Here is a 26,869-nt window from a genome sequence, read left to right on the forward strand (position 1 = left end):
TCATCAATATGTGAATCTAAGTTGAATGGTCAATTTACTTAGGACGGTTTCATTGTTCTACCCTTAACATACAATCTAGGTCAGAGAGTGTTTGAGTTACTTAATTTAATCAGGTATTACTTGATCAATATTTAAGTGATTTCTCCAATTTGGAGAAGTTTCTTTTCACCTGTGTACTCCAATATGTATATTTTCTAACTTTTGAACCCAAAACCTCAAGAACTATTAATCGACTAAATGTAATTAATGATTGTAAGTTTTTGAATCTCAAAGGAAGTCCCTATGAAAATCCCTATTGAACCAGCTTCTTTCGTTTTGCTAATAAGCAAACTTTAAGTAAATTTAATTGAAGTAGACTTCATTAACAGTAATAATAACTAGTTTTGAAAACCATTGAACGTAATTAAACTTCTTTTTAGTTGTCAAACATGTTACAATATGAGTTTTAAGTGGAACATCTATATAACAGTACTATTTTCGCCTAATACGATTGTCTTTAGTAAAAATAATTAAAGACTCACAACCATAACCTTAACTGTAATCTTAGAAAATTTAAAATTTGTATCACAACCACAGTAAAAATATTACACTTTTAAAGTTTGAGGGAATCCTCATATTTTTCAAGACTGTATTTATAAATCGATTCACTATTCTGTAATCGAGCTTATAGTTAATTAATTATCCTGAAAACTAATTTTACTACAAGCGGCATCGTTAAAAAATAAATACAGGGTAAAAATTATACCCACTTCGTAACTATTTATCACTCTTTTTTGTTTAATTACATCCAATCCCCCCATATAAATAGATAATACATTGCCGATTAATTATAAATAGCCTACGAGTAGATGTAAATTAATCCATCGAAATACTATGAAAAACTACATGTCAACTATTTTATGGCAAAGATTTGCAAATCAATCTAAAATGTGGTTTTGACTTGCTACTTGCTGATTTAGAGTAGCAATTCAAATAGTTTCTGAACACTGGCTAACCGTAACAAAGTTTAGATTATGTCATTTTCAAACTAGTTACCTGTATAGGTAAACTTAGAGAATTACCACCACTTTATTTTGAAGTATCCAAGCCATTGGAAGAAAATATTTATGCATAAAAAACCGTAGGCAATGACGTACATGAAATAGTATTATGTTCACACCAGGTGCACATAATTTCAATAATTCTTCGTAGAGGAGAGAAAGAATATTTTTGAAATCAACCTTTGTGCTCATACCTTAAAAGCCGGTTTTCTTCAAAAACCACGAATAAAATCCCCAATTATTTAGCACGCTGTGTATTTATGTTTTCAAATGCATTTTTATATTTAAAATTTTCCAGAAAAGAGTTTCAAATCCTTTATAATGAAACTAAATATCATTGCACACTTATAAGTTTTTTTTTTATCCGGGCAGACAATTGATCTTACTAAAGAACACTTTAACGTTATTTAAATTTTTTTCTTGGACTCAACATGCCATTCAATATATATCTGAATAACTTAGATAAAAAACTGTTCTTGCATTTTTTTTATTAAAGATTTAAAAAAATTTTGAATTGGACCAAAGATAATTACATAGAATAGATTGAACAAACTATAAACTTTTGTTTAGAGCAGAGTTTATTTAAGGAAATGCTATGATATTGGTAAAACCTATTATTGCTAGTTATTAAACCTAAATTTAAAACTCCAATACAAGGTTTTCATTAATCATTAAATTAAACATTTAAACGCTAAGTAATGAGTCATCAATATTACAATTCCCATCAGCATAAATTGTTATAATCTGTTTTGGATCACAAAATGGCTGTAGTATTTAGATTTAAATGTATATTGCTCAACAGGAAGACATGTTCGAGAGGTAAATTAGCTTAAATGTGATTATTTGAATGTCAGGAGCTCCCAAATGCTCTTACATCTCACAGAGACTCACAGTTAATGGGTTCAATCTTAGCAAAGACCCAGATTACTTTGTATTGTGTCTGACAATGTATTTCTGTTGTCTATTCAACGTAGGCTATTTACCATGTTACTATTGGTATTTGTTTTAAAATCAGGTATATTTTAACGTTTATATACGACCGTTTCTTAAAGTACCCGTTTAAGTTCAGATCTTAGCATTGAAAAGTTTCACATTATAGCATTGTTTACTTTCATAACAGCATGGTTTTACTAAACAACATGGGTACTGGACAAGGCCCCACTAGAAAAAGTTTTTATAGTGGGGCCTTGGTACTACTGGACCAACCAGGTTCAAGGATCGAGAGAGAAAAAGTAAAATTATAATGATTCGAACTTTAACTAATCAGCTGTACCAATTTAATTGTTGAGTGGTGCTGTTAGTGTTTGGTACAATGTTTCGTTGGTTCACTGTCAGTGGCAATGGAAGGTTATAAACGAAAACATAAACTCTCATAGAAGTTATGAGTAGTGATTTTTAGTAATTTAACACTGCCGTAGGTAAAGTAGTGTACACAACTCGCGACGTATCGTTAACACTATCTTTACGCAATCGTTGCGTAAACTACTATAAACTAATAATTATTGTTGTACTACTGTGAGATGGAGTTTTACAATACAGGATCGTGTAAATGATTGATATGATCATTGAACTTGAAATTTAAACAAACAAATATTGTATTTAGCTTTTTTCCTGTTTTCTTTGCATATTCCTCAGCCACTCAATCATATCTTTTCTCTATAATTTAATAGTTTTTCTTTGGTTTTCTCTTTGGATTGTTCTTGTAAATGTTTGGGGTCTTGCTTTGCTGCATTTCCATATTAAAGGGCGATATATTAGAAAAAAAATACATCCATGAAATCGGCTGAAAGTATGTAAAAAGTTTTAACAGAGACCTTAAGGAATTCTACAAAGGTACATTGTGTAATTTATAGCTAATAATATTTTGATAAGCGCTATAAAAATACTCTACGTTTGATAAATTGAGTATAACAGTATTAGATCAACTAATACTGTCGTGTTATTATAAATTACTCATATGTTTTATGCACAAACTGAAAAAATTGTAGGCTATATGGGTATTTAATTATTATTTTAATGTTTCTAATATTACGAAAGATTTTTAAATTTGCGTTTGAACTTAAGTGTAAAAGGGAAAAACTTATTTCCCTACCAGTGCAAGATTCAATTCTCAGTTTAAATCACTCAGCTAAATAGAATAACATTTACATCTTAACTAGGTGTTAACAATTGCCAGAGAAGATCAACTTTCCGCTTTGCGTTTTGAAACTTTTATCCAGATAGTTGTTTACATGACGCCAGTGTTATAAGAGGAAATCCAACACTTTTTAATCATGGCTTTTGAAAAAAAATTATAATTGAGGGGAAATATTTAATTAATCTTGACACGTTAGTTACTCAGTTCATAGATCTTAAACTTGTTATCAAACTTGTTATATTCTTAGATTCTCAAAATTTAAATTGTTTATACTACACTTTTTTATGAGAAAGGATTACAGTACATGATTGATTTCATTACCATGGTAATATTACTTACAATATCAAAACAGATAGCATTATTATAACAAGTATTTTTAACGATGGAAAACTAAACATAAAAACTAGTTGATAAAATAATTGTTTGTTGTTGTTTTTTTTACATGATTAGCAGTAGATATTTTCTGATTATGAGATGATTTTGTGCATTCAATACTCGTTAGTACAAACGTGCGATCTAATTGAATATTCAATACGTGTTAATTCCGAGTGTTACCACAGTCAACATGACCGTATACATATTGGAAATATCTTACTAATATACTAATGTTCTTTCACACAATCAGTGAAAGTATACAGTGATGTGAATCAAAGGCGATCAAAGGTTCATTATGCGATTGCTTATTGTTGTGGAAACGTTTAAAGAATCCAAGGATGTAGAAATTATTCTTGTGTTAAAATATGAATAAGCCTCTACGTTTCTGATCTTTTTATTGCTCTAAAGTATAAATAATATTTATGCTTAGTTATTAGGATTTTTTAACTCTATTGTTTAAAATCATAAGATGGATTGGCCTTGGCTTTCAGAACGGACAGAGTTTCAATTGAATGTTACTTTTACAAGGGTCGATTGTTAATACAGCTGCTTTCAAGTGGCCAAAACATAAATTCTTCCTAAATATACAAGCTGATGCATTTAAATGTGTAACACGTGTTTTTAAGAATGTATTAGTAGACTACAAAATTAAAACATTTTTACAGTATATTATTTTGACTACTGACCCCCCAAGCTGACCCCCCAAGGATTCACACCCCCCCCCCCAAATAAATTCCAAGCCTCCCCCAAGCCCCTTAACACCTTATAAACCTTAAAGGGGTGGGGGGTGTTGCCCTTCAAGCTATTTTTCTGTTGTAAATTCACCAACCCAAATACTAGTTTTAAGTGGTTTTACGTTATAAGTTTACCTCGCATTTGAATTGTAGAGGCGTTTTACCTATATTGACTCATAAAAATGCTCATACTATAAACAATTCTGTAACTTTATAAACGATAAACATGCTTGAGACCTATTTAGACCTATTAAACATCATTAAAAGAACGGAATTTAGATTTATTACCTTCATTATTTTAATACTTTACTGTTTTCTGGGACACAATTTGCTCTCTTTGTGAGATACAATAATATATAAATTTCCTTAAATAAATCCAGTTTAAACTCACAGAGACATATTAAGTGCTCCAGCAAACTCCTGTGTTTAATTTGCTTACTGTCCATGTTTTCATAACCCTGCATTGTTTCAAGAGTTTAACAAAGCAATTGTATACCGTACCTTACCCATAAGCTAAAACTTAGTATAAATAAATACTGTCATAGTAAAATTTATAATTAATGAATAAACTAAAGAATTTTTATTAACACTACCTGAATGGAGTTAATGTAGTATTATGTAAATTTGATGAACTTTAATGTAGTGTAGGATAGGTCTTGTCATTAGTATAGTTCAAATAGTTCACGAGAATAGAAATTACAATTATATACAAAATACTTATACTATTTGACTTATAACATATTTTGTTATTACAATAAGAAGGATCTATAATGACACTACTACTTAATAAAAGTATATTTTGTACAAGTACATTCTTATGACAACAATAAATAAATGTTTTATTTATTAAATTATGCTTGGTTAAAAACTGTGTTTTTCATGTAAATTAGTTACACAAAGTATGTTAAGTTAATAGTTTATTTCAAATTATATGAAATATTTCATTACCAAAGTTAGCATTAAATGTCTAATGTTTCAGATAACATTACATCGTCTCATTTTACTGAGGCATTATTAATATTAAATATTCACCTGTAAAAAAACCCATGATAATCAAATGTTACAAGTATAGGTTATAAATTCCTAATACAATAATGTAAGAATATTTATTGAAGACCACTTTGATTACCAAAAATAATTTTTTTTATTAGTCCAGTTTTTCATAGTGTAAGTTACAAGTTTGTTATTTAAATTCTACGTTAAATTATGTAGCTTAAACTACCAGTAGAATTAGTTATGTATTTTTTTTATCTCCTATTAGTTTGATTAATTATCTCTCCAAATAAATTGATAATTCTCTCAACATAGATTCCTAAAGATATCCCATTCATTAGTATGACTTTATGTAACCTAAAGTAAAATGAATGTGACAATAAAGTTAAGCACGACAATGGAAGTACAATTACTGATCTAAATAGTTGTGTTGGGACCTTGGCACAAGAAGGAACAATTAGATTTATTTAGTTTGTAATAGCCACTTAAAACTCGTTTGGAACGAAAGATATCTCTAAATCTTTTTCTCGTTAATTTTGTTTCTATTTTTACATTTTCTCTAATATAGTGGATTATAAATATATTATAAGAACATTAGATTTATTTAACTTCATTAACTTTAGGCTTTAACTTGAATAAACTTCAATAGCTGTAATTCATGACACGCTATATACATAAATATGATTATAGATAAATAATAATATAAATAGATAAATAATTATAAATATGACCGTTATAAGCCAAGTGGAGACGACATGTGCTAAGATTATAATTGGAGTAAATTGGAGGATTTAAATTGAACGTAACTAAACTAATTGCCTATCAAGATGCATCAATAGTTGAGCACTAGGAACAGGTCTTGGACAATACATAGTGTCAATTAGTCTTCCATGTAGTTAAATGGGCCGTTATGTTATTTTACCAAACATATTAAGGACTTTGGTGGACTTTGTTAAGAATTCGTATTGTTTAAAATATTTTGAAACCGTTTTAAATTTGGATAAATATGTTTATGATCTTATCTTAAAAAATTGAACCATAAATGTTTCTATTTAATATGTTTAAAGTAGCATTTTATTGTATGAATGTATGTTTAAGATGTTTTCCACAAGTGGGCCTGATAAAGTATACAATTATTTTACGTAGCATTTTTCGAAATTGGTTGACAATTCTCAATGGGGTTTAAAAAAATTATACATTTCGATTCTTTGATACAAAAATAATATGGTTTTAATAAGGTGATCTTCTTTAAAAGTCTTTTTAATAATCTAAATTACTTAGCAATGTAACGATTTAGTAAGGGCAAATATTTACACTCCATGTTGTTAAACGTCGGGCAATTGGCATTCTTTATATTAAGTATAATTGGATCACACTTAATTTATTTAGATTGTTAACTAGGTATTCCAAGCAGTGCATAAAAATTTGAAATTTGTATTTAACAATTACAAAAAATAGTTTGCTTTGTAATTAAATAATACAGTATTTAGTTAAACATATTTATTTATACTGGTAAAACATTCTTCTATGCATACATTTATAGAGGTTTGTTATTACTGTGTCAAATACTAACACAGGAGTACATGTGATAACTAAGTAAACAGTTGACAGATTTTTGTTTGTAAATCGCTCAGCTGTGAAATAAACCTGCGCTGCTTCTGATTAAAATCCGTGTTGGACCTACTGAATGCCTCGTAAAATGTTATACATTTATACTTATATTCTTGGCTATTTACATGATATTATTGTTCTCTGTTCATATTTGTATTATAAATAGTATACCACCTCATTATTATAAGAGAGCATACTAAGACTTTCATCACTATACTACCGTTATTTTTATTTTTGACCCAATATGATGAATTATGATGATAACGATAAAGGTTATTTCCGTATGTTCCATATAATTAGGTACAAAATATTTGGGCCTTTTCTGTTTAGTATTCACTACCACTAGTGAAATATGGTTAGGTTTTTATAACACTCTCAGAGGTGGTGGTGAATTAAACTTTGGTTAGGTTAGGTTAGTGTGGAGTTAGAAAAACCTAACCTAACCTGACACAACCAAAGTTTGATTCACAACCACTTCTAATTGCTTAAATAATTTATACTCTAAAGACTTGAGGTAGTGAATTAACAGAAAATGACCAAATATATTTTCAAATAAATTATTTTTATAAGCACAATTACAATTGCGAATACAGTGTACGAATGCAATTACAATTTTTTTCCAAAATATATTCATTTACAATTTGAATTGTGTATAAAAGAGGCAAAAATATTAACAAACTAAAAGATTTTATGAGTGTAATAACGATTTATATTTAAATTATAATGTAAACAAATTAAAAAATAGGTGATGATTTAAGTCTGTGATTTTAATTTACATTATAAGCACAAATTTAATCACGGAAAGAGTAAGTAGTATTATGACTTTAATTTAGGAAAGCTTTCCGCTCCCGAGGGCCTCTTTAATCTAGTTATCGTTCTTTTCTGAATCCGTCAAGCATTTTGTTAGGTTATTTATATCCTAAGTTTCTCTCTTATAGAACTGTTACTGATATTCTGACGTCTTAAAGAACCGTCCTTTATCCATGTATTTATAAAATGATGTTCCTTAAACTTATATGGTTCTCCTTTTAAAGTATTTAGACTGTATTTAGTGTACATCAAGAAATAAAATTGTGATATCAGAAACTTATTAAAATCTCTAAATGCCATTATTTTGTTCAATAAATTTTCTTTAAGGTGTTTAGCCGTATCTTTTAGCCTTTAAATTCACCACACTCATAGGCTTAAAGGCATATGCTTAAAACGAATCAATTTTAAACACCGAACTTAAAGTGTGAATCTGAGAAGAAACCCTACAGCATCGATACCTTCTTAGTTTCATATTCCGTACGTTACCGAATTGACAAGAATTTAATAGACAACCCGAAGTTTTTCACTTTAAAGTAAATTTTAGTTTTGATCTATTTAACGTTTCCGAATATTTCCTTGTTTGGATAATCGCTTAATTCAGTGAGGCATTAAAAGACATTGTTTTGTCTCAAGATCCATAAACAATCCTTACAATTTCAGAAGGCTATAAATTTATATACATAACATAACCCTACTATTTACAAGGTTATTTTTATAATGTAGATTCATATTTAAATATTTATATTTCTTATCCAAAGGTTTTTATAAACTTGTATATATTGTACATTTTACGCACTAATTATTTTCTATATAATTTATTTATCCGTACTAACCAATTTTTTTCGTTTACTTGATTTCACTCTACATTTTAATACTTCGTATAGTTAAATACATATAGAATCCTTAAATCTCAAAAGTAATCTTCCAAAAATAGTTCCCAAAGCATGTCCTACTAAGCTAGGATTACCACCAGTTGATGAGTTTTCTGAATATAGAAGAAAAAAAGTTGATGCAGAAATAACAAAATTGGATTTAAATTCCATCTTTTTATGCAAATATAATAAAAAGGTTAGTTATTATTTTCTTCAATTACCATACAAAGACTTTTTTTCAATAATTTTGGTTTCAGTAAATAGACTTAAGCAATAAAAAAAAATATTTTAATTTTTTATTATATTGGAATTAAATAATTCTATCAATTTCGAAACCTAAAAATTACTCTGATTAATTTCATTCCATGAGTAATTCTTGAGATAAAATCCCCTCTGTATGAAATTTGAAATGTTAATAACATCACTATATTGAGTTAGTAATATTAATTTTAATTATTGATAATTTTGTTATTGTAAGTTCAAATTTATTACCATTTAAATTAGTCGTAAATTTATTTAAAATTTATTATGGTTATTGATATCTTGACCATTTTTAAAATTATTCTTTCACACATATATACGAAACACTTTCATAACATTTCTTAATGGTTTATAATGTAAATGCTTAAAAATCTAAAGTGTGCTATCACTCAAAACTTTTTTTTTTATATTAATTATAAACCAATAAGGTAAAACTTAATATATCCCTTGAATAATTTGGCTTGGTTATGAAAGAACCAATTTTTCTAAAGTTATTCCCAAGTATATAAGATGTGGTTTTAATTTTCAAAGTAAAAATAGTATTTAAATTTGTTATATCCAAATTACAGAATCAAACACAGAATTTACAGAAATACTAAAGTATTTCATTATTTGTTCATGTTATGACTGTTATTTACTGTTTGAAAATGTTGTTTCGACTAGTTGAGTAATGAATGTATAGTAATGAATATATTTTCATACGACCTTATAGTTTTCTTTCATTATTATAAATAATTACAGAATGACTAATCACTGGATGAAGGTAACACTTTTTTTAATTTCATTTACTTTAGCCTATAAGCCTAAAATAACAATCCTGGCTATAGGAAAATAATTATACGCGATGAACACTAAGTTTTTTTAGATGTAACAATCATCAAAATATAAAATTAGACAACTTTTTTGCAACAAATTACTACGAATCACTGAAAAAAGACTTTTGGCGATGTTTGGACGTTTTAATTGGAATCCAACACCAGAGGCTAAAATCAATCAGACCAATTTGGGACATGACTACGTCATATTGCATCTGATTGTTTATATTTCACGGAAATGTTAATAATTGTAGCTAAATGAAATCCATCTACATAGAAAATTTAATTAAAAATCCATGGCTGGTCTGAATAACTATGTATTTTTTCACTTCTCCAAATCATTTTATTAGCCTAGAAATATTTCCATTAAATATTTCAATAAAAATCCAACTAAATAAATGGATATTAGTCGACAGTTTTTCTGTAGTGGGGTATTTTTTTCAACAGAAGTGTTAAATAATTGCCAATTAAAATTTAAGAAAACTAACTACTTTATAATATTATAGTTTACAAGACACAATGTATGCAATGATGTCGGGTTCCTTATTATAACATTAAATGCCTATGAGCCTATTATTTTCTACACCGTTTTTAATATATAATTTCTCAATCGAAAATATTTTTTTTTCGTCAAAATGCTTGTATTATAAACATCAGAATTTAATAGAACTATTTGTACCTGTGAAGAGTTTAAACTATCAATGTATAGTTAAAATTCACAAACTTGTTTGTAACAAACTCGATTGCTTTTCGTGCTCCTTAATTAAGATGGATCAAAGTTTCTCTAGAACTAGTTTAGTAACTAAATCAGCATTAGACTAACTTTGAAACTACTAGTCCATCACCCATGGTCATTTTCAAGATATTTAACCTGCATTTAAAAAAAAAACTTGTCAAGACTACAGTGGTTAAATTGAGTCATATATTATGATGATATACCTATACAACATTCGTGGTATTTTCTTTCCGACATTGGTATTTTAAAAGAAAGACAGCTTATTTTGCCCAACTAAGAATATAAAAAAAATTAATTATAAATATTTATAAAGAATTAAATTTACAACTACAATTACGAAACAGTTCATTAGTTGAATGATACTCTGTACAAGAGAAAAGTTGTCAATTAAAAAAAAATGTCTAAATAAATTTACAGCAAGATAAAACTACAAAGATTTTAAGGGTGGGTTATAGGTCCTCCTATTTAAAAATATAAATGGGTTACGCCTCTCTTGCAAGGGGTACACATTTTTATATGGTAGTTCACTAAAAGTCAATGTAATTCATCTTTTACCTACAATTTGGTTTTTGAATGGTTATCCTGCTGATTATTTAACCAAATAAAACCATACACAACTTTAGAAATCTATTAGAAAATGCATTTCAATACTATACATCGAAACGTTAAGACATAATATCATTGCGATGGTTAGAAAGCCATATTACTCCATTCAGTTTCAATTCAAACTACATTACGTTTAAGAATTTTTTTTAATTTCCATCAAGATAATATTAAAAAAACTATACATATATATCCTTTAATGTGTTAGTAAATGCAATAACCTTTGAAATTTCAATTAAAAAGTTAATTAACCATTCATTTATTTAAATCCAATTCTACTGTGATGTGCATTTGAAAATAGTTCTTGGAGTTAAAATGTGTCTGATGAATAAATAAGACTTTATGAGACAGCACACGTCTCAAGAAAGCAAGGATTTTCCATTTTTCCTCGTCATAAATCAACAGTTCACCTTAAGTAAGCTTTCGGAATCACTCTCATGACGACAATAACATACAAAAGGTGTCAGAAGTGATATAGGTTTATGCAAGGTATTTCTTGAAAAATATTAAATCAATAATTGAAATAAGTTGTAGTTAGAACAATTTAACTAGGATGTAAAACCATGCAGTCCATATTAGATAAAAAGATTATCATTATTTATATAGTTTTATTTGTATGAATTTAAATCAATAAACAGTAAAATAGAGTATTAACCTCTTCAAACACGTTTATATTAATATAGAAACAAGCTGGAAATACGTATAAAATATTTAATTATAAACATGAAACATTAAGGTGATAATCAGATATTATAATTTAAAGGAAGAAAACTAATGAATAAAAACATTGCAAAGAAAGAGTGCGAAGGTTTTATAAATGACTTAAGAAATTGGATAAGTTTTATCAAAGATGAAAAGTTAACTTATTATAAGAGTTTTAATTAATTACTGTTTTTATTCAGGATAATCTTGTCTCACTTCTCGGCTCTTATTACTTTCAAATTAGAAACTGGAGCTGAAAGACAATGTTTATATATTTTTTAATGTATATTTACAAATTTCAATCGTACTTACTATAATAAAAACAAATTATCTGCCATATCTCGATTCTTGAAATAAGTCCTGCCAAACATTTTTTTAATACGTTAGTGCATACTTGTTATTTTAGCTGACATACGCGCATTAAAATAAATTTAACAAATACACGGAATATAACTTTAAACAAAAACGAGACAAATATGAACACATATACATAATTTTGTTAAATTGATTAAAGCGTCATTTTGTTTTTGTGTTTTTTTTTAAGAGGTTGGTGGCCTCTTTTAACCTTACATTTGCCCGTCCACATAGACTACAGATCTATGCATGGAACGTATCCAGCAAAGCGAGGGGTGAGCCGGTACAGTACAAAGGTGAACTGTACTGATAAAAGCTTGTGGCAGTGACCAGGATCCGAACCCACGAGACTGCTGCCTTACTTATCAATATCCTTTAATAAATTCATAAAATCGTTATTACTTTAATGTCGATTTTCACTATAATTAGGCCCAAAGTCCGTGACGCTACCAACTGAGCCACCGACTCACCCGAACGAATTTAGACTGAATTTAGTTAATTGGTTATTGTATGATTTTTATTTCTATTAAATTTTACTTAAATTTTTTCTTCTATACAATCTTTGATAAGTTAGGCATGGATGAATCAATATTACAAATATTTAAACTCCACAGTAAAATCAAGTAGTTACTAACTACTACACGGCACGGAGTATTTCTTAGAACTGTAGTTTATTCAAGTCCGTAAGCTTTCCGCTCTGTTGAGCTTCTTTAAGCTGATTAACCCTACTCGTCGCGATTTCGTAAGTTTATCTTAAATATACACTCTTACTGCCTCAATAGAGAATACTAATAAGTTGTAAAGATATTAGGTGTCGAGAAATAATCCAGGAGTTCTACATGTTTACAAATCTTGTGTAAAAGGGAATAACAAATTTAATTTACGGTATGAAATTATTTATCTAGACAATCGTCTATTCATTATTATCAAAGCGTTAGTTTTTTTCACGTATATCTATTTACTAACAAAAATATTTTTTAGTATTTCTAACGTTAGTATTGGCTGTGATTGAGTTGGAGAGTTGAACACTTGTCATTATTGTCAGTTCCATGGAGGATCCCACGGATGCAGCTAAAAGCAATATATTTTGTGCACCAACACTTACTTTGCCATTATTTATACAAACTCACAGCGTCTAAAACTTCCCCAAATATTCCTAATTGTAAGTTCTTTTCATGTTTGAAAGTTGAAAACATTTCAATTATGTAAGTTTTATATAGACTCCAGCAGACGTACCAACTTGGCAAGTTGACTGCTTTATTAACATACTGTTATAGTTTTATTTCTTAAAACGAAATGCAATACGTTTATTTTAATTGCATTACAGAAATATAAATCAAACAGACAGCAAGATTAACTAGTACAACTATTGTCAGATGTGTCACATAAATGAGGTTGTGATAATGTCGGTGACGACAACCAAAAGAAGACCAGCCAGTTCAATCAAAAGAAGACATTTAAAGGGTGTTCTATTTAAAATGGATGACTCATTTCTTAGAGAACCATAGTATTAATATGGTGGTTTTGAAATGGAAATACAATCTGAAAACATTTAAAATCTCTAAATTTTACTATAATAATACTGCGAACTACATAAACCCCCATGATACATAAATTACGATAATTTATTAAACAAACATATAAATTACACTCTCATTTGTATACTTTCTAAATTCTAATACAGCTATAAGGCTTAAACGTTTACAAAACTGACACGTAATTTAAGCTGGTGAAAGAACTCACACAACTATTTTTAACAACATTAGATGTTTTCATAAAGACTTAAAAATGGGTATTTACATGGACATCTGAAAATATTTCATAGTGGGTGAGCCTCTGGATCATGAAAATATTTGAAAAATTAAACGAATACCACTTTCAGAAAGTGTATAACGAACAGTCAATTTACATGCTGAATTTTGACTATAAAAGTTGTAAAATCAGTTAAATGAAAGTGAAATTTTGAATTCTAGAACAATCAAAGAAGTCCCACTATTTAATTGAGATCTATTTTATTATACTCGTACTATATGCAAACGTATGCTCAGCAGGGTTGGATAAAAATCCATTTATAACCAAACATTTATATATATAGGTATATATATTTTAACATAACGTATATTTCACTTCAATCATGGGTAATACCAGATTTACAAAATACTAGGATTTCTTTTAATTAAAAATAAGGTTGTAAAGTCACTCTTCAATCTTCTGATGCAATGTTTGAATACATTCTACGAAACTAAACAGACTAAATCATAATGAGGAATACTATAAGGTTTATTTTAAGTTGTATTTTTCATAACACTATTATCCCTAGTCCTGGTGGCCTATATTACCTTATTCAATCATGTCCACCATGTGTAATGTGTTTATAAAAACATTTTTGCTGCTATTTTCCCCTTTTCCCCATACATAATTATTTTATTCCGATGAATTCCCTTGACCTAGTTTACCAACTGGATTAACCAAACCAGATCAGGGCTGTGGATTTAGAAGAGGTCGCTTTGCCTTTGATGTCCGCTGGCTTTTAATTCCGCCCCTCAGCCTTCCACTTGTGATCACACATACACTTTTTGAAAAGGTTGTTAAATAAATAAAGTACAAATTAATAAATAAAAATTAAATAATTAAATTAATAAATAGCACTTATCTCTCACAATAAATTACATAGGTACCCACTTACAACTTAAAACTGATTGATTCCATAAAAAAAATAACGTAATAATAAAATAGCGTTGCTAAATATAATGTACCTAAATAATTGACTCAACTGATGGATTTAATTTACATTAAAATATAGTTTTATTCGCACTGCAACCTTTGGGCCGTGATATCCAAATATTAAAGGTATTATTAAATTGTGTTTGCAATAAAGCATTTCATATTATTTTATATATTTTCTCAATTTTAAATGCAAAATTAAATTTGTTTTATTACAGATAAGTGTTAAAATTTGTTTCAAATTAAAATTAAAATCCTACTAGTGTAACATAACTTACAAAAAGATAATTAGCATTTTTATTTTGTAAATTTTCAAATGTGTATCTACTACTATCTAAAAAGTAGGAATTTATTGGCTACATATTTTATATTTATGATGCAAGAGTTCAGATCCAAATTTAATAATTCTCCTTTGAAGCATTAGCAGAATTGTAGAGGTAGTTACCCCAAGGCAAAACAATAGAGTTGGTAATTATACATTCCACTTAACACAGAGTGGATTGTAACCTAATCTAGGTTTTGGGTCCATCCATTTTAGTTCCTTTTAACATACTTTTAATACTTTTTGTTGAAATGGCGAGCATACAAAGTAGGTATTTTAAGCCAAGTATGAATGGAGATGAGTGTAGGATGAGTGTCGCGATCTTGTAGTATTGTTTGTGACTAAGGCTGTCATGTTTCATACACACAGCTGTTAATTAGCCCATACAGCTAATGGCAACTAAGGGACATACAGTTTATAGTGGAATCCGAACATACATGAACTATACATAATATAGGCCTACCGGTCATCTCCTTGAATCGACTGACAAACATATAACTTAAGGTATATTCAAAAAAGGCGTTTGTAACATCATTCTTTTTTGGTCAACTAAATTTTAATTTTAATAAAATACAACAAACAATTTTTGAGTTGTTGATTTAATTACGCTATGGTATTAAAAATGTTAGACACATTTGTGAAATCCACTTAAAAATAATATAATAACGTAAACCGCCAAGCAGGATACGTTAACTTTGTATAAAGTTTAATTATCTTTATTTTAATAGGTCCAGTTCAATGAGGTCCTTTAAGTATTGGTGATTGTGACATCAAAAAACCTCCATGTTTGTATTGACTTTTATGCTGAATTTACAATCCAGTATTGAAGACAAATTAAAATCCTGCCTGCTGTGTGGTGGAATAAAGCCATAATAAACAGTGGCCATAGTAAATACTCTATCTAAGCCAACTAGAGTATTTATCAAACTAAACAATACTATTCTGCTCAATTCAACACAGCTTTGGAGAAACTAATGGTTTTCATTAGTGTGGTTTCCACGTTGTATATTTAACTCTTAAAAACGTTGCAGTAGTTAAAGAAACTTAAGTTCTTATTTGAAATACTTTCCACCCTACAACAGTCTAGTTAATGTTGTTAAGGCTGGAGGAAGCTAAGTTTTGTTGATTTTTGTCGTTGTAAATTTGGTCACAGGAAGTTTACAGTGACCTTTTGTACCGGACGTGTTTTATGTAAACCCGTCCCTGGAACACGGAGTATGAGCTTCTCAATGGTACATTAACTTTTATGTGAAGTCACTTTGTACAACGATTCCATCAATTACTATCACAGTGAAATATATTATTTCCTCCTTATCAAAGAAGATATACAAAAAAGAATTCGAATAAAATGATCCTTTTTGCTTAGGACGATACATTGGTCTTTATTTGTCTTATGATAAAATCTAAACACAAAATTGAGGTGATTATTTTAATGTTTAAACGTATTTTTTATATTATTTGTAATTGATTACACTACTATGTCGGCTAAAACTCTTTTTACGTAAACTAATTACGATTAAATGTTTTTATAACATTACAATTTGTTTTTTAAAACATGAATCATGATCCAAAACCTACTTCTATGTCTTTTAAAGGACACCAAGGGACTAAATACGAAAACATATTGCAACTTTCGCATTTACTGTATCAATCTTTCATGGATGAAAGTAGAAAAAAAAATAAATACATATAAATAACGCTATTTTGATTAGATAATAAATATACCAAAAAACATATAACCATTCAAGGGAAAACACCAATTAATATAAACTAAGAAGCACATAATTATAAATTTCATAAAACTTTATCAATAATTCAAGAGAGTTTAATTAACAACTACTTTCTCTCTATTTTTATTTAATTTGTACGGTGGCTGATGCTGTTGAGAATTTTTTTTATATATTAAAACTACTTTCCATCAGATATAACAGGTTTATACCTTATCTTATGGTTTATTAATTATCTTATGACTCAATAGCCTGTAGTAACTTTTTTCAACCATTTTTAAACTGGAATTCTTCCAGATTTTCGTTAAATAATATGAGGAGGAAAATTACAAAAAAAATGATGTTACATACTTATGTGCTCACAAAATTAATATTTTAGTAATTGTAATTTTCAATTATTTTAAATGATGTGATATGCAATTGTTTTATCTGAGGTGCTAGGAATACTAGATAATGAGTTTTATAAATGAATTGAGTTTTTTTATACAGTGCTAAGTTTGACATATTGATATTGTTTAAAACTTATAAAGGTTTACCCATGAAAGTATTTTACATGTTCATTGCAATTGTAAGTAAAATCTACATTATGCAAACATGTTTAACAGAGGATGTTAAATGTTTAAAAAAGAACCCTGTTACTGACCCCATTCGTATTAATTGGTGCTGTAAATCTCAATTTGGTTTCTAACTGCACCACTTACAATAAGTGGATCCATGACCCAGTATAGAACACTTGCACTGAAATCCCTATGCACAATACATACATTTCCACCAAAAGTGTTTTTTTTTTTTTACTTAATGTATAATTTAGCCATTCACTAAAGTAATTATTAACAAAATATCTTATCTATAACCTATTTATGATAAACATCTGTAGGATTCATAATGAACTATTGTTGTATTTGTTCTCATCAGTCAGTATATCTGGATTTTAACGTTCAAACTTTATACTAGGCAATTTTGTGTTCAATAAAACACACATATTTTGCATCCTAACAATGTTTGTTTCAAAACTCTGCGTATAATGATTGAAACACGATATGTTACGATTTCTCAACTCATCTGCAATCAATCATATCACTCGTTAACTATCAAAGGTTGATTTATAGAGGTGCTGTAACAATACAAAAGGCGGTTTGCACTTTTATAAATAAATACCCATCAATCATAATGTATTTTCATTCCAAGTACTCTTTATGATGTGAATGAGAGTTGAATAGAATTCTTATAGCTGTATAAATAATACCATTGTTGTGTGCAAATCTTTGAATCATTAACTTCCTTAGTGATCAATAAGAGTCTAAAGAAAAATCATCCCCTTTGGAATATTTAGCCTTTAATATTTTAAATAGATATATATATATATATAATATATATATATATATATTACACATACGTTACATACCTATATATAACGTGGTTACATACGTCTTTAGTTCAGTTTGTTTTCATTATATATTATATTATCTATATTTATATGATTTATATGGTCCACCATTTATATGATCTATAACAGTTTAAGAGGAATTAACAATATTTTAATAAATATTTTTGCTATGTTTAGAGGTATTTTAATCTTTAAAAACTTATTTTCCTTAGGTTAATCTGTATCTGAAAGCTCATTTAAAAGCTTTATAAAACTCAAGTTTGTATATAAAAGAGTATTAAAAGTAGGTAGAGTTCGAGTTTTCTGTGTCCCAGGTCCTGGGTTCAAATCCCGCCAATCACCAATAGACTTTATGTATGCAGCAATCATTTAAGACTAGCCTAAAGTAATGTAAAACTATTCTGGGCTAGAACTTAGCAATATAGGACGAGAAGGTGGGACACAAAAAGTTACAATGATACAATATTATTTTTATAATTATTTTAATATCGATATTTATGATAAACTATGTCAAAACTTTGTTTCGAACTTGTATGGAAATGTTAGTTCTGCTTGCAGCAGATAGCTTAAGACTAATGGGTTAATCCGGTTAGGCAAATACTCGAGTACTCTGGGGACTGGTCGTACAAATACGATGTGTCTTTGAACATTCATTTTAAATTAATGTCCCAACACTGTTTTGTATAATAATAAGTATCTTTATTTATGATATTTCATATGATAGAAACTAAATTTTTTGTATTGAAATTCATATTAAATGTATTGCATTCACATATTAATTGGAACTATGAACCAAGCAAAAGTATGTAAAATTCTGTTGGTTGAAACGTTTTAGGGATGAACCAAAAACAATTATTTGGTTTAATTTTAACAAATAAAAATCAGACAATATAATATTCCTACTTTACATGAGTAGGACATTCCCATTCACTATTTTTCGCATGTTGTATTTGACCACTTGTTTTTCACAAGATAGTAGTAAATTAATGCTGAGAGAGAAGAATAATACAAGTAAAGTAGTCTGAAATAGTAATAAATGAGAATGTGGTGACTTAAGTTTTAAATTGACCATAAAATAAATAAACTTAAATGAATATTTGAATACTTATTTCACCGTTACACTACTGTAAAAACTATGACTTAACTTAAAGTAATAAAAAAAAAAAACAATTGTCTATCCGTAGAATTATAAGAAAGAGTAAACTTTATACAATGATGAACTGTAATATGATTAACCACCCTCCATTTATCATAAATAGGTGAGAAGATTTGAATATTTGTTTTGTAGAAGTGAATGGGATAATTTTTGCAGGAATACTAGGTTATACAAATATTAAAAGATAGGAATCACTTTGTAAGGTTTTATAAAACATCTTAGGCAAAGCAAAGTTAAATCAAAGTAGAATTGACTTTGTAAGAAACTCGCAACTGCCTTTGTTTGGTTATAACTTTCATATTCTTGCTATGCAATAGTAGGCCAGATGTTTAAAACAACATTTAACTTTATTTGTTAGAAAACTATTATGAAGATACAAATGGTTTTGAGAAGCAAAGAATTGGATCAAAATACATACAACCTAATAACAATGAGGTTTTTTAATTGTATAACCACAAACAAAAGGGTAGCCAATAGAGTAATGACAGTTGACTGTATGCACGCTATTGTCTGTTGCATAACCTAACACCAGATTAAATTGCCAATGATTGTTGCTCACTGTTGTTTAAATGACCATCTTTTAAATACATTAAAGGCAATCAATAGTTCTAAAACTAACAACAAAGTCGAAGCAGTAACATGTTTACTTACATACCTTGTTTCTTTATAATGTAAAATAGTAATTTAAATCATCGGCCGATATATAATTCTGTCCCGCAACACAGATAACTAAATTGTATTCAGAAACTGCCAACAATAACATTAACGGTAAATTAATCAAGTTTATTTACTAAAAATCTTTCTTGATTGAAAACGTGTCGCTTTAAGTATGCTGCACTGTAGTCTTGTAATGAATATAACAAACTTACATGTTTACAAAAAACATAAGATAATTTATAAAACAAATAAAGCTTATGCATGCCTTATAAATAAATTTACTTTACAGTTAGGAACATTAAAAAAACGCATATTAAATTGGAGATCAACTGATTTTTACTAGCTAAGATTTCTGATTTCTAGGAATTATAAGATATATATACATTTTTTAAATACAGTACCACAAATATTTAACCCAACACTCTTCTATAATATACAAATAGAAGTGGTTTTGGTTAAATGGCTGCAACTCAGTCTCTAGTTGTATACACCTTCCGTATTCTTCTATTTAATATTCAAGAATGAGGAGATGAATAATTTATTGAATTATCTGTTAGCTTGTGATTTTTTTCCTTTTTATGTTTCATTTTGTTGCGAAATCAAATAACATCAAAATGTAAATGCAAGTAAATTAATAAACAAATGAATCAAATAACGGATTTAATGATGAATAATTGAATTGTGCTTTTAAGTTCATTAGCAAATAAGTATTTTGGGACAGTTCCAATTGCTCATAGCAGATTATTCAAACTTCAGCTTAACTAAGCTGTTAAGTAAATTAAGTACTTAAAAACTATAGTATAAATAATATAAATATAATAAATATATAAATATAAATAAAAAAACACGTTGTTTATAACTTAGCCTATTTTAATCGTTATGTAATGAAACGGTTTTATTTTGGTTTTATGCGTTCATTTATGACTTTTTTACAAACAGAAATAAAAAAATAAATGACATACGAAATCCAAAAGTGTTTTAAATAAAAAAGAACGTGCTTGTATTTATCACAACAGAAATCTCTCTTTTACAGATACAGTCTTTTGTAATATCGTTTACAAACGAGCACACATTTTCCACTCACATGTAAACATCTCACATGTAATGTAGCATTAATAGTGTAACGATAATTTTACAGCTTGAGTTCAAAGTTTTCAGTACAACAAATTGTTTATTCTATACACAAATTTTGTGATTCAAAGTTACATGTTGTGTTGTGAGAATAAAACAAACCACAGTTGAAACAATTTTATTGATTAATTCAATTTTAGTGGATAAGACTAGACATTTTGTATTACGAGTGTAGCTACAATGAACGATCCTGTAATGTCCTCATTTCCAGATGTTAAGCTTAGAAAACAACCTTGCCCCACGCTTCAGAACCGTTCTAGAAACTGTGTTATGGTTACGGCCCTTCCAAATCTGTAGTAAGAGAATTTTAGTAGAAAACACTATATTTACTGTTATCCTAATAAAAACCATTTATTCGAGAAGAACACATTTATTTACAATTTTCTATTCATACAATTATACTACAATGACAATGAGTATCTTGTTCATGCTTTCAAAATTTACAAATTAAATATTTTTTTGCAAAAACGTTCATCTTGATTTTGATGAGTACAATAATACTGCTAATATTTTTTTTACGAAAAAAAACCTTTTAATTTGTTTCAAATGTATGTCAATGGTACATTGAAATGTCAAAAATAATTAATAGTGTAACGTCTAACAAAATTTAAGCTAATTAATCACAAAAACTTATGATATTATTTAAAAAGATTGATACTAAAAAATTATTCGTTAGGTCAGAATAGACTTTAAATAATTAATAGAAACCTTCAAACTACTCACTTTTGTTCAAAATCTATTTTCAACCAAAAATGTCCCAAAATAAATGTTTGTCCTCTATAAAAAACATTAATTATAAAAATATATTGACGTTTTTTGAAGTTTAATTTATGTAATTAGCACTTAATACAGATTCTCATGGTGGAACAAATAAAAGATCCCTTTTTTCAAAAAATGAATTTTCGCATTTAAATTGTACGTACTACGTTAAAAACACTTATAAATCTTCAAGTAATCTGTCAAAAGCTCATATAGTTGCCGGAGGGCTTAATTTCTATGGCCATTGTTTAAAGAACGCTTTTCATTATTCTCACAATATTAGTTTTCACAACATTTTAGTTTTTAAATACGATTTTTAAAACTTATAATGTATTTGACCAATTTATAAGATTGCATTTTAATAGTGGTTAAAGTTTAAAATATTCACTTATTAAAGACAGGAAATGGAAATCATTAGAAGCACAAAAAAGGCTCATTTGATTTATTTTTTGGAATATTATAATTTTGTTGTATTTCCACAAACAAATTTAGTGTTTTTGTTTATTATTATTGTAATATATTTTTGATATTTTAACTTTTTTATGAAATAGGCAGTCGATTGTAATTATAATTAATTCTGTATAAAGAGAAATGATATGTAAATTCTATGAATGCCTTTCTGCATACCATAAATAAATAAATAAATATCATAATTTCAAACAAAATAGCATAATCATGAATTATTGCATTTATCACGTAGCAGAATTAACATATTTATCATATTAATGTACCATATATTATAAGTATTAAAGTTTATAAATGAAACTAAAACTTAAACTTATTTGCAACCATTTCTCAATGAATTGTATTAAAAAATACATCTCACCAACTAATTATCTTTTCAAGAAGAAGATGGTACTCACTCGTATATATAATTGGATTTCCACATGTAGGGTTTTGCTAAACACACTCTGATTCGATTAAGAACACATAAAATCTGTTCATTTTGTCTCGTGAAATGAATTAGCTTTTAAATTATCTGATAATATTAACTCAGTGATACTTTTATGCTTATTTGTGTCGGATTTCAACGTTGTATTAAAGAGCATTAGTTTGTTTAGTTTTTGTAAGTTTAGTATTATTTGAAATTAATTCTACCACTTTTACTACCCTATACTAACCATTGCTAATGCCTAATACTGAGAGAGTTTGGTCTAGTGGTGGAGTACAAAGCTTTAGCCTTTAAATGTCCCTGGACAAAATACTGACAATCATAAAAATATTCTCCTGTGTGATACAATAGAGGAATATAGCTTACAGTTGAATGTAAAAAGTTCCAATCAACATCATAAATTTATTTCTGATTTCTTTAAAGATAAAATCAAAATGAGAAGAAGAAACGCTATCAAAGCTACCAAAACAGTCATTATAGCTACAACTGGAAACTTCTATCAAATAATGATTTCACTTATTTATGTGGTGACCTTGTTGTTTAGCTCGCATATTAATGGAAATAACTGCAACCTTAAATGGTTGGTTGTCAGTAGCAACTCGATGAGGTCAGTTCAAAGTTTGGTGTGGAAGTACACAACTCAACTCAAAGATCATCACAAAGCCACACACAAGTGTGTTGTATACAGAACGTGAAACAATAGTCAACCCCAGACTCCGGATATTGCTACTGTATCCTGAAACTTCTATCAGGATAAGCTCAAACTATATCCAGAGTACTTGTACTTTTGTAAATGTTTACTTGTTAAACTATCAGTAGCTTTCAAAAATAATGACCATTTAGCACTTTTATCACAATAAAGCAAAAATATTACTCCTCTGAAATATGATAAAAGATTATATTGTTTCCCCAAATTCATCAAATCCACATTAATTCCTTACATTCATTAAGTTTATGAATTGAAGTATAACTGCAGAAACCGTCTAAGTACTAAATGGAGTTGTGTTTCGCTGAAGATATGAAAGCCAATAATAAAAACCGGGTTTTTTTGTCACAAGGAACTTGTTTCATTGAGCATAAGAGGAATGACAATGGCGCACCAAAAAGGGTTAGTAATTACTATAGAAGTATCAATCATTTAAATTTGTTAATTTCCCTGAATGAAATATATAACCAAGCTTAGAATACAACCGGATTATTTATAAATTTCAATTTGTGATTTTAAAGTATTCATGATAACATTTAGGGGTAATTTACATTTACATGTTTTCTAAAACGTTCAATGAAAACAAAACACAAAAGGAAACCGATAACGTTCAAGCCAATCTGGTCTTAGTTTCAAACCACGTTATCGTTTAAAGCTGGCTGGCTTAGCTTGGTTGAATTAAAAGATTTCCCATTTTATAAACTGTTTTTATCTTGGTTTTTTTTACAATACGAAAACCTCTTTTGTAGCTTAGGCTCTAGCAGAAACTGTTAAGTAGTTTGTTTTTTTGGAACAATTATGGACAGAGTTACGTTTCAAAGGCCAAAGCTATTAAGAATTAATTTAATTAATTTTTACAATCAGTACTTAATCAAAACATACAGAAGAATTTTATTTTTTCATATTCTGTTCAAGTTATTTGAGTATCTTTTATTAAAATCGAATATTTAATATTGGATAACGCTGCTTAAAACATCCATGAAATATTTATAAAAATGAACGTACATTTTTACTTTACGAATTGTTTAGAAAGTTTGCTTGGCTTTATTTGATGTGATATTAATACGTTTTATACATTAAAAATTATGCCAACTTTAGAATATATAACTGTCTACCGATTTTTTTCTAACAAGATTTTACCCATTTTGGAAAATTTGGTAGTACATGTTTACGTGAACGAGACATGATGCATTTTGAGCAGACAAAAATCTCATTCATTGTGAGTGCAATCATTCTTTTACCACCGGGTGTGTTTAAAATTTTTGGTTGTGTTATTCTCGGAAAAGACGTCACTGTGCTTTTTAAAAAACCTGTACATCTTAGTTGGAAGTTTAATGGCATTACTCCATTGCAAAGAATGTATTGTTTTATTTTCTACAACACTATTTTCATTCGCAATGGTTCAAGAAAGAGAACCGACTTTGTTCACAGTGGAGAAACCCAACCGTCACCACCAGACTTGCTCATTACATCTTCTCAGGACATTGCAGCTGCTCTGCTTCTCTCCTGCTTAAAAAATGTAAATTCTGATTTTAAACATAAAAACTTATTTTATTCTAACAACTCTTCCTATTATTTCTACTGTTTTCTTATTATTTTTAATAGTAGTTATAGTGCTCACCTTTAAATCTGAAAGTCAGTAGTGTGATTCCTATTTTAACCTGTGGTTACCCTTTTACAGTCTGTCATTTGATCTATCAATAATTGATGCTATCTAAAATAATATCGACGTTAGATAGTAACGAGTAGGTGTTTAAATTGTTTAATTACCAAAAAAAGTACCTGTAAGCATTTCAATTAGGTAGCATAACAAAAAATTATTTACCTCGTTTATGAATTAAAACGTATCTTTTATCAATTTTATTCGATTGGGAACATCATTGGTATAGAATCTATTTACATAAATGCATAAGACTTATGCCTTTTAAACTTTTGAAGATTACATTTGTTTTCATAATTGTGTAATTTTTTTTGTTGAAAAATATTTGCACATTACCCTATACTATTTAGTATTGAATAATCATGATAATACATTTATTTGTATAATATATACTCACCAAGCCACGACACAAATGTGTTTTAAAACATAAATTATTACGGCTATACGTACACACATCTGTTGTTGGATATAAAAGAATGTTAAAAAAATATTTCATCTAGTTTAATATAGTATTAACCCAAAACGATCCAATCATGATCCTGAAAAAATGTTCTAGCCACTTAGACCATATGAGAGAAATCATTGAGAAACATCTGCTTATCTATTCCACGTCGTCAGCAGCCCACTCATGCGCTACAAGTTTCTATCTTTATGTATGCCAGCGCATATAAATTGTAGATTTGAGGCTCTTGAATATCACGTATATGACGTCACGTATATGAGTCGGTAAGCTTAGTCTACTTTATGGCAATCATACTGCGATATATGGTTTTTCATCACATTCTTGATATAGTAGGTATTTGATTACGAATTTTACAATATATGTGGTTTAACGTGCATTTCAAAGTTATATTGAGAGGGTAAGAGTGCAAGACTTGTTTTAAAGACTGGGGAGTTAAAGAACAGTTCTTTTTACCCACGATAGATTTGTTGTATTTTTTATCCAGACTTTTAATACATTTCTGTAAGGGTTTCTGTAAGGGAGGGGGAGGGTTTTAGATTTTATCTAAGTGATAATGCCGCAAACCCTAGGCTTAGTCTAGAGTTAAATTGAAACTATGTTGGGCCACAACATAACGTCCAAAATGAAAATCAGTTAGACCTAGAGTGACTTTCAAGAGCTCCACATCAGTTGGGAGTATAAGCGAAAGGCAAAAACAGAAACCAAAAATTATTTTTATATATTTGCTCAGGAGATAAACGCCTACAGCACAGCCTTTTGTGAAAGTACAATGCTTCGTAATGGACAGATTTGTCTTATTGAGGCGAGTTCAATTTTCCAGAAACAACAAGACAAAGTGATCCAATTACTTACCACAGGATGGTTCTAAGCAACAGCTTTTAGTTCCGATTCTGCTGGTTTCTTGTTCTCTTTTTTTTACTCAACCGCAGATTTTTAATTCTTAAGTGAATCATATTATGACGTGTTATTCCGAATTAGGTAAATTATTAATGTAAAGAACTTGCAGTTAAAAGCTTGTTTGATATGAATTCAAGCATAGCATTTCTGCTGAATTCGTATAAAAGATAGAACAAAAAAAAAATGTATTGTAGTTTAATTTTTAATTTTACCGACACCTGAAAACATTTATGTCAGTTCTGGTAGATACCATAGTAGACAAATTGTCAATAACATCAATAATTTTGATAAACTAAATTAATTGGGCCAATCGATTCTGCTCTATCCTAATATGTTTTAAAACAC

Source organism: Macrosteles quadrilineatus, unplaced genomic scaffold, assembly GCF_028750875.1.
Source record: "Macrosteles quadrilineatus isolate MER2022 unplaced genomic scaffold, UCM_ALF_1.0 Scaffold_1__1_contigs__length_201487025, whole genome shotgun sequence".
In the NCBI taxonomy this organism is placed as follows: Eukaryota; Metazoa; Arthropoda; class Insecta; order Hemiptera; family Cicadellidae; genus Macrosteles; species Macrosteles quadrilineatus.